We start from the raw sequence: 7041 nt of genomic DNA, 5'->3' as shown, positions 1-7041 counted from the left end.
GCCAGGACTACTCTTCCCGGCAGGCACCGCGGCGGCGCAGGCGTACCTCCCGGCGTGCCGCGCGGCCGCCTCCCTGCCGCTCCACTGGTTGTGCTGTGTGGTCGGTCCGCCCCGCCGTGCGCCGCGGGTCTCTGTGGGCTCGGCCTGGCGCTGGTGCCGTGAGGGCGGTGAGTCCCGGGGCGGGTGGCCGCCGGGCCTGCTCGGTCCCTTGGCCCTGAGGAGGATGGCTTTCTGGGCCGCTACCCTGGGGAGGGGTGCGATATGTGAGTACTGGGGCTGGGGGGAGCGGGGGGCTGGGGAAGCTCTGTGGCAGCTCTGTGGCGGCAGCGGGGCGGGTGGTGGGTCGCTCCGGCTCTGGCGGAGGGGGCGGCCTAGCGAGGGGAGCGGGGAAGGCCTAGCCTAGAGGGGCTGTAGCGGATATCTTGCCTTGGGGCGGGCACACGTCTTGTTTTGTGTTCTAAGCATCCCTTATTGCTGCAGTCGTCCCTGAACTGTGTTATCCTGTTAAGTACAAGCTTTGCTAGAGCAGGATCTCTCTTCCGGATGCATGCCTATCATGCTCTCCCTTCATGCCTGCCAGAAGCGTTTCCAGGGTTGAAGTTGGGCTTTGGGTACAGAGTTGCTTAGTTACCTTGCTCATAACATGCAGCTAAAAACGTGTTGTTGTGAAAGCATGTATAAATTGTGGTACCAAATATCTGGTAACCTAAAAGGGGTGGGACTGATAGTGTGAAACAAGTCTTAATAGTTCACTGAAATATGAGGTATTGAAAAGGTAATCATTTATCATTGCAAGGAGGGTAGTTCACATGCAGGCATATTAACTGTTATGGGGGGCTTATGAACTTTAACTTGGAGAAGTTTATGAACGTTGGATAGAAGTGGCACTGATTAAAGCTTATACTTTATTATGCTGTACTGATAGTGGTTTGATAACAGTGGTCTCACGCAAGTAAGAAATTTTCCTTTTCACCTTCCCTACGCCTTCTGAAGTGTAGCTTTAAAGAGCTTTGTGGAGTAGATGAGTTCTGAGGAGCAACCTGAGAGAGAAGAGGATTGAGGTTTGATGGTATTTGTTTTCATCATGAGTTCCCCAGGCTGTTCTTCCTATATGTCTGCTTGTTATTTCTGTTCTGTTGTTCTTTGCTACTTCTTTCAGTCAAGCTTTAATTACTGTATTAAACTAATTGACTGTTTTGCTGAACTGATAGCTCTAGCCTAAAAAAAACCCACTTAAGCCTTCCAAAAATTTGATTAATAGTTTTGTTGAAGTTTGAAAGTATCTCCTCATTAGAACTGCAACGTTTGGGATGAATATTGCAGGTCTAAGCACCAGTGCAATCTGGCTTTGTAACTTCTTGCCCTGGAAAATAGATTCCTATCCTGAAGTCTCTTCTGTTAAAGGCAACTGTATTATCTTTTGTTAGTTCTTGCTTGACTTCAACTGAACTGGCAGTACAAGGCAACTGCATTTGCACCACCGTGTAAGTTCCACTGTTGACTGATTTTTGTATGAAAAGTTCCAAATTGAAAACGCTAGGACATAGCAACTATTTAACAAACAAGTAATTGGTTTTAGCCAAACTATGCTAGTCTGTTACCTGACTTAGTTTGATCGCTGTGACCAAACTTTGGGTAATTTCTAGTCCATACGTCCAAAAATGTCACACATTTGAAGAGATGTCAGCTACATGCATCTTAATTTATGCAGGCTGTGATATCCAGTATAAAGAACAACAGCAATCACTATCCTATAAGTACTTACCTGAATTGTGTACAGAGATACTAAGACTTGCAGATAACTTCATCTAGGTAAAATTAAGGGTTTTTTTCCATAGATTTTTTCCACTTTATCTTGCAAAGACAAAATTAATAAGATATTTGGATTCAAATTTAAATTTGATCAGAATAAAATTTAAATTGATAAAATTCTTTTTAACATCTGGTAATCAGCTTCTGTGAACTCTGCCACCAGATGGTGTCATAAGATTTGAGATGTTATCTGACTCAAGCCAATTATAGGCAAATACGAGGATACTGTGCATTACAAATAACTTCTTTGTTTTTATAAAAATGTTTTTCATATCTGTATTGTAAGGGATTTTTCTTATCTAGTCCTAGACTATTTTACATTTTGATTCCCAAGTTGACGGAGCCTCTAATGTGTAGCCCTGGGACAAACTGCATTACAGAGATGTAAGAACTCAGGCCCCTGTATTTCTATTGCCTACTCATTAATGACCACTGTCTTAACGTTTGGGATCCTTAACTTGAATTTACTTGGCACCAAAGCTCCATATACTGAAGGGTGACCTGACTACCTTGGTCTGAGTGCCTCAAATCACTCTCTAGTGGTTCTTCATACTCTGTAGCGACTGCATAAATAGAAAAAGCCCAATGACTGACTGAATGCTTTCCTACATGCCCTCTTGTGTCTATGTAGATCTTTCTTAGGGAGTAGTCGTTTTGCCAAGGCCAGGTACCTGCTTCTGTGGTACTGCAATAGATGGGATGTATAGACTAGTCTGTTTTGGTTCAGCTTCTGTTCTTGACTTCTAATTGGTGAAAGAGACACAGTATGCATACCTGTGAAGTGTATTGAGAGCTTAAATACCCTAGGAAGGAAAAAAAAAAGATACAGCTGAATGTTACCTGCCACTTAATTTTATGCTTATTTCTGTATTTCTGTGATTCTCATAAGGGTCTGTTTTCTGAAGACTTCTATAAAGTGGCACAAGTTTATCAGAATAAGCTGAGGTGAATTCTTTTGTAAGTCACAGAAATATCTAAATCAGTTAGGTTATTTGTCCTACATGTTGTGGATTGCTATGGTGCTTCTTAATAAGGCTTTGTCTCAATCATTATCAACCGTGTTTGAGGCTGTAATGGTAGTAGGGGTACGAAGGCGCAATTCCCCTCTCCAAAGGGTGTTAATAGGGGTCTTAGTTGGAGTACTCTGTCCAGTTTTGGGTGTTTAGAGTGTTGTGGGCAACTTGGAAAGAGGAATGGCAGGTTTTAATAGGCTTGAAGTGTGTTGTTCGAGGAAAACATCTGAAGAAAGAGTTTGTGAATGTCTAAAAACAAACTGGGAGTATAAGGGAAAACAGAAGCTCTCCAGGTGTGTGCATTTTAGGTGTCCTAAATGACAGTATACAGGAATGATGCTGAACAGCTCTCCATTCCAATTAGGACAGTGCATATCCCTCAATCTTCTGGTGTATGAAAAGCTATCATAAGTAAGATAGCAATAAGGCATTTACTTTCACTAGGGAGGTGTTATCATCTCAGTTTACAGTGAAGACAACTTCATTTGGATATTAGTAAATTACTAGCATTGCTCATATCTAGGGAATTAGAAAGATGCAGTTGATTGTGACTTCAGGTGTATATATTCTTCTGGCCTGTAGCCCATTCTTAGATTTACTTGAAATAAAAATAGACATCAGTGAAAACTCTGTGTTTGTGCTGTGAGCCTGTGCTGGTCTGTTTAAGGCATTTCTCTACAGTCTCCTATCTCCAGTATACTTTCCCTGTGTATTGTAAAAAGCCAGCTATACTCACGGGATAGCATGCAAATAGTTTGTGCTAGACGTCTTCTAGGCTAGTTAGTGGAGTCAACTTTATTGCTTTTAACAGGAACTTCAAGAACTTTGATCTGTGAAATAACTGTTCTCTCCTTCTGACTCGAAGTCAAAACAGTTGAGCACTCGGCTGCCCAGTTATAACATTTGCTGTGCAGTGGTACTGCTTCATGTCTGAGGGGTCTGGAGTAGCCTCAGTCTGGCATGACAATGAAGTTAAATCTTGGAAAGCAGGAAGGAATTTACCTTAAGTCTTCCTTCCAGTACAAGAATGTTAACTACTGATCTGTATTAACTCCTTTGCCACGTTAAAAAAAACCCAACCCTGTGACTGTAAGGTAGTCAGCACATGATATGTGCGTACGTGTGTTTGATTAGTGTGCTAGGGGAGAGTAATGCTGTTAGTCATGACTTCAGTAAGTCCTTAGGTTTCTGGCTGTGATCAGGCTAGGTTGCACAGGTCATAATCTCAGAAGGTTAAAGTGCCTCCCACGTATGCCCAAAAGTAATGTTATGGTAATCAGTAAAAGTTATGGCATAGCAAGGGGACATGTAGTGAATTCGGATACCTCAAGGGGAATGAATCTGGGAAAGACAGTCTTAGAATGTTGATGCTTTATTCCACATAAATTCTGCTCAAGGTGGTGAAATTTGAGCATAGGCTTCCTTCTTGTTATGATGAATTACTTAGTTTTGTATGGCATTCTCACAGCGGTACTGGGCTTTGATGTTTGGAGCGGCGTGTAGTACAGGGAAATGGTTTTATAGTCATAAAATTTTTCCTTAAGAAAATATCTCTTTTACTAGACTCGAATGAATCATTATTTAGGTAGGTTAGCAATCATTATTGCTTTGTAGCATTTGCTTATCACAATAAGTGTTTGGATACAGCTTTCAAAGGCGTATGTGGTATTCTTCAGGTTTTCCTGTGAAATGACTAGGCTTCTGGGCAGATTAGCAAAGTTAGTTGTGCTGATAATCAAACTACATATGGCGTAGCCTAGCAGTGGTTGTGTAAGTGGTTTCCAGGGCCTGAATACAGTTCCATTCCTAATTCTTCTGAGCAAGAGGCTTCCCAAGTCGAAATGACCTTGTGTCCACCACTTCATCCCATGAACTAACTAAAGGTTTAATGAATGCACTTTGTGGTGAGTTGCTTCTTCCCCTCTGCTCTCCTTTCCCTTCCAGTGTCTGTGGCAGCTGTATTACTGTTCCACAGCTCAACTAGGACATGTACAATCCTTCACTGCAGTGAAGGAACAACATCCCTGTGAGCACCTGAGGAGCGTGTTGCTGCAGAGGGTTCTCCCATGGTGAACTTTTAGACTCCCATTCTTGTCAAGTGTGGAGTTTCCACTGCTATCTGTAGGGACATGCAGCGTTTAGGCAGGCCTTTAGGCAGGCCAGTGCTACTGATCTCTTTGAGGCCTCCTGAGGATTTCAAGGCAGCTGGAATGCTGGGCTGCCCACCCCGCTCCATGGCACTTGTGGCTTTATATAGTCAGAGTGTTCAGCCACTAATCTGTAGCAGGTTTAACCTTGATGTACATTTTTAATGTATGGTATCCGGTAAGGTTGAATTACTGTGGACAAATGGATGTTGTAGCAGGAAGTAGTCTAATGCCTTATACTCTTTGTAGACTATTTTTACTTGTGAGAAGCGTTCTCCAAAATCTCTGTAGCAGACTTGCTTAAGTTAATTAAAACTGTGTGGTGTTTCTGAGCTCCAGGCAGAAGCAGGCTATGGGCAAGTTGCGCTTCCATCACATAGTTATAAAATGCATCTCTTCTCTTTAAAACAAAAAATCACCCACTGGAGAGTTAGTCTCCCAAAATAGAATGTTGTTGTAACATTTTATTTGCTTTGAAGGCTTTAAATTTTGCTGTTGACATATGTTTCTCTTTTATGTGGTGGTAGGGTCTTTCTGACAAAACCTTGTCTTTGCTTGCAGTTTGCTTATTTTTTAGTAGTTCATTTTCGCATTGATGTCCCATGAGAGGTAATTCCCTATGCTATGCATCAAGTCAGTGATTTTAAAAGCGCAAATGGTTAAATCTGATAAAAGCTTGAAGGTTGTTCAGTGTTTGAAGTATGGAATTTTTTTTGTTAAGAATTCCTGCATAAATATGCCTGCATTTATGTAGAGAAAGCTGTTTCTGCAGTTTTTCTGTATGAAACTTTGATAATTGAACAGACCCCAGTGTATGATGTGATGAAATGCCATCACTGACTACATGGCTCAAAAGCTGCCTTGTTCTTGTCACTGTTGCATAGTGAATGAGGGAATACCTTGAATTTATAATGTTTTTCAAAGTACTTAATGAAAGCTATTTGATAGTGAAATTGAAGTACTTCATTAAAGTGAGCCTTGGGCTTCGTAGCAGGATTTGGGAGACAGCTAAGGATGAAGGGAAGTGATTTATCTCTGTGTAGACAGTAAGTCAAGAGGTGATCTGGAAATAGAATGTTGGTCTGTCTTCTCCCAGTCCCTGTAGCATCTACTAAATCTCTGTACTCTGAGTCCTTGCCTTTCAGAGCTTCTCTCTGTGGAGGTGAGAGTTTCACTTTTCATAGTGACATCCAATAGCATTTGAATTCCATTAGTATTTTTAGTACTCTGTCATAAGCAATGCCCAGCTGATTGGGCAGTTAGCCTAAAACTCTTCCTGTAATCGTGTATAGTTACTATAGGTTTTAATTAGCCAAAACAGGTGTAATGTTAGCTTTACTTGTGAAAGCTCTTCAATGTTACATGCTAACTGGTATGAGCAAGTCACCATACTTTACTAGCCTGCATTTCCTGATTTAAGTCCCATGCTGCTGCTTCACTCTTGTGCAGAATGAATTCTGTAAATACTTGAGTAATCTTGAACAAGATCCTGAACACATGTGGGGAATTATTCTGTTAAACTACAAAGTAGTGCTAGTGAAGAATGTTGCAGGAGTAGAGAATATTTTAATGCAAAAGGAAGTAGCTGAAACTGGTGCAAGGTTTAGCACCCTTGCTTTTCAGGAGTAACTTTGTATTAATCACATTAAAACAGCTCTCCTGTATTGAGGAGGCATCCAAATGCTTGTCACTTGTGTACAATCGTAAATAATTCTCCACATCTGTTGTGTTGCAGCTGCACAGGTCTGTGTATAAATAATATGTTGATGGTGTGCTCCTATACTTACCTAATAGCCTACTGGAAAACTATGAGGCTGGGATACCTCATTTTCTATCTCTGCTCACATTGGCTTAAATTTTCCTTAGCTGCTGTTGCAGTTTAAATTTGTTTAAAAACAAATTATACTCTTTATATATGGTTTCAAATAACTCCAAAATACTTTGTTCCAAAACTTCTGTGTTCTGACTTTCCATGAAGGCAGGTGCTTTTGCATGCGTACCAGTGATATCATATGAATTTATATGCTCTAGGTGACCTATGCTGGTGCAAAGCTCTGAATGATTTTTTT

At 41.3% G+C, this 7041-nt stretch overlaps 1 protein-coding gene across 5 annotated transcripts in view; it reads left to right on the top strand.

The window, feature by feature from the left end:
- The first annotated feature begins 75 nt into the window (after positions 1 to 75).
- The window catches only part of ZNF106 (zinc finger protein 106), a 47496-nt gene continuing 40530 nt past the window's right edge, over positions 76 to 7041 (top strand). For 3 of the 5 annotated variants that reach the window (XM_075105656.1, XM_075105654.1, XM_075105650.1), the window contains exon 1: positions 76 to 263. The gene's annotated coding sequence lies outside the window, so the exon portion shown is untranslated. Of the gene's footprint in view, positions 264 to 993; positions 1062 to 7041 lie in introns of all 5 variants that reach the window. The other 2 variants (XM_075105651.1, XM_075105653.1) reach the window with 2 other exon arrangements.

The sequence above is a fragment of the Phalacrocorax aristotelis genome, chromosome 10 (genome assembly GCF_949628215.1).
Source record: "Phalacrocorax aristotelis chromosome 10, bGulAri2.1, whole genome shotgun sequence".
NCBI classification, from domain to species: Eukaryota; Metazoa; Chordata; class Aves; order Suliformes; family Phalacrocoracidae; genus Phalacrocorax; species Phalacrocorax aristotelis.
The sequence above is the reverse complement of the archived record's forward strand: the minus strand, read 5'-3'. Positions and strand labels throughout refer to the sequence as shown.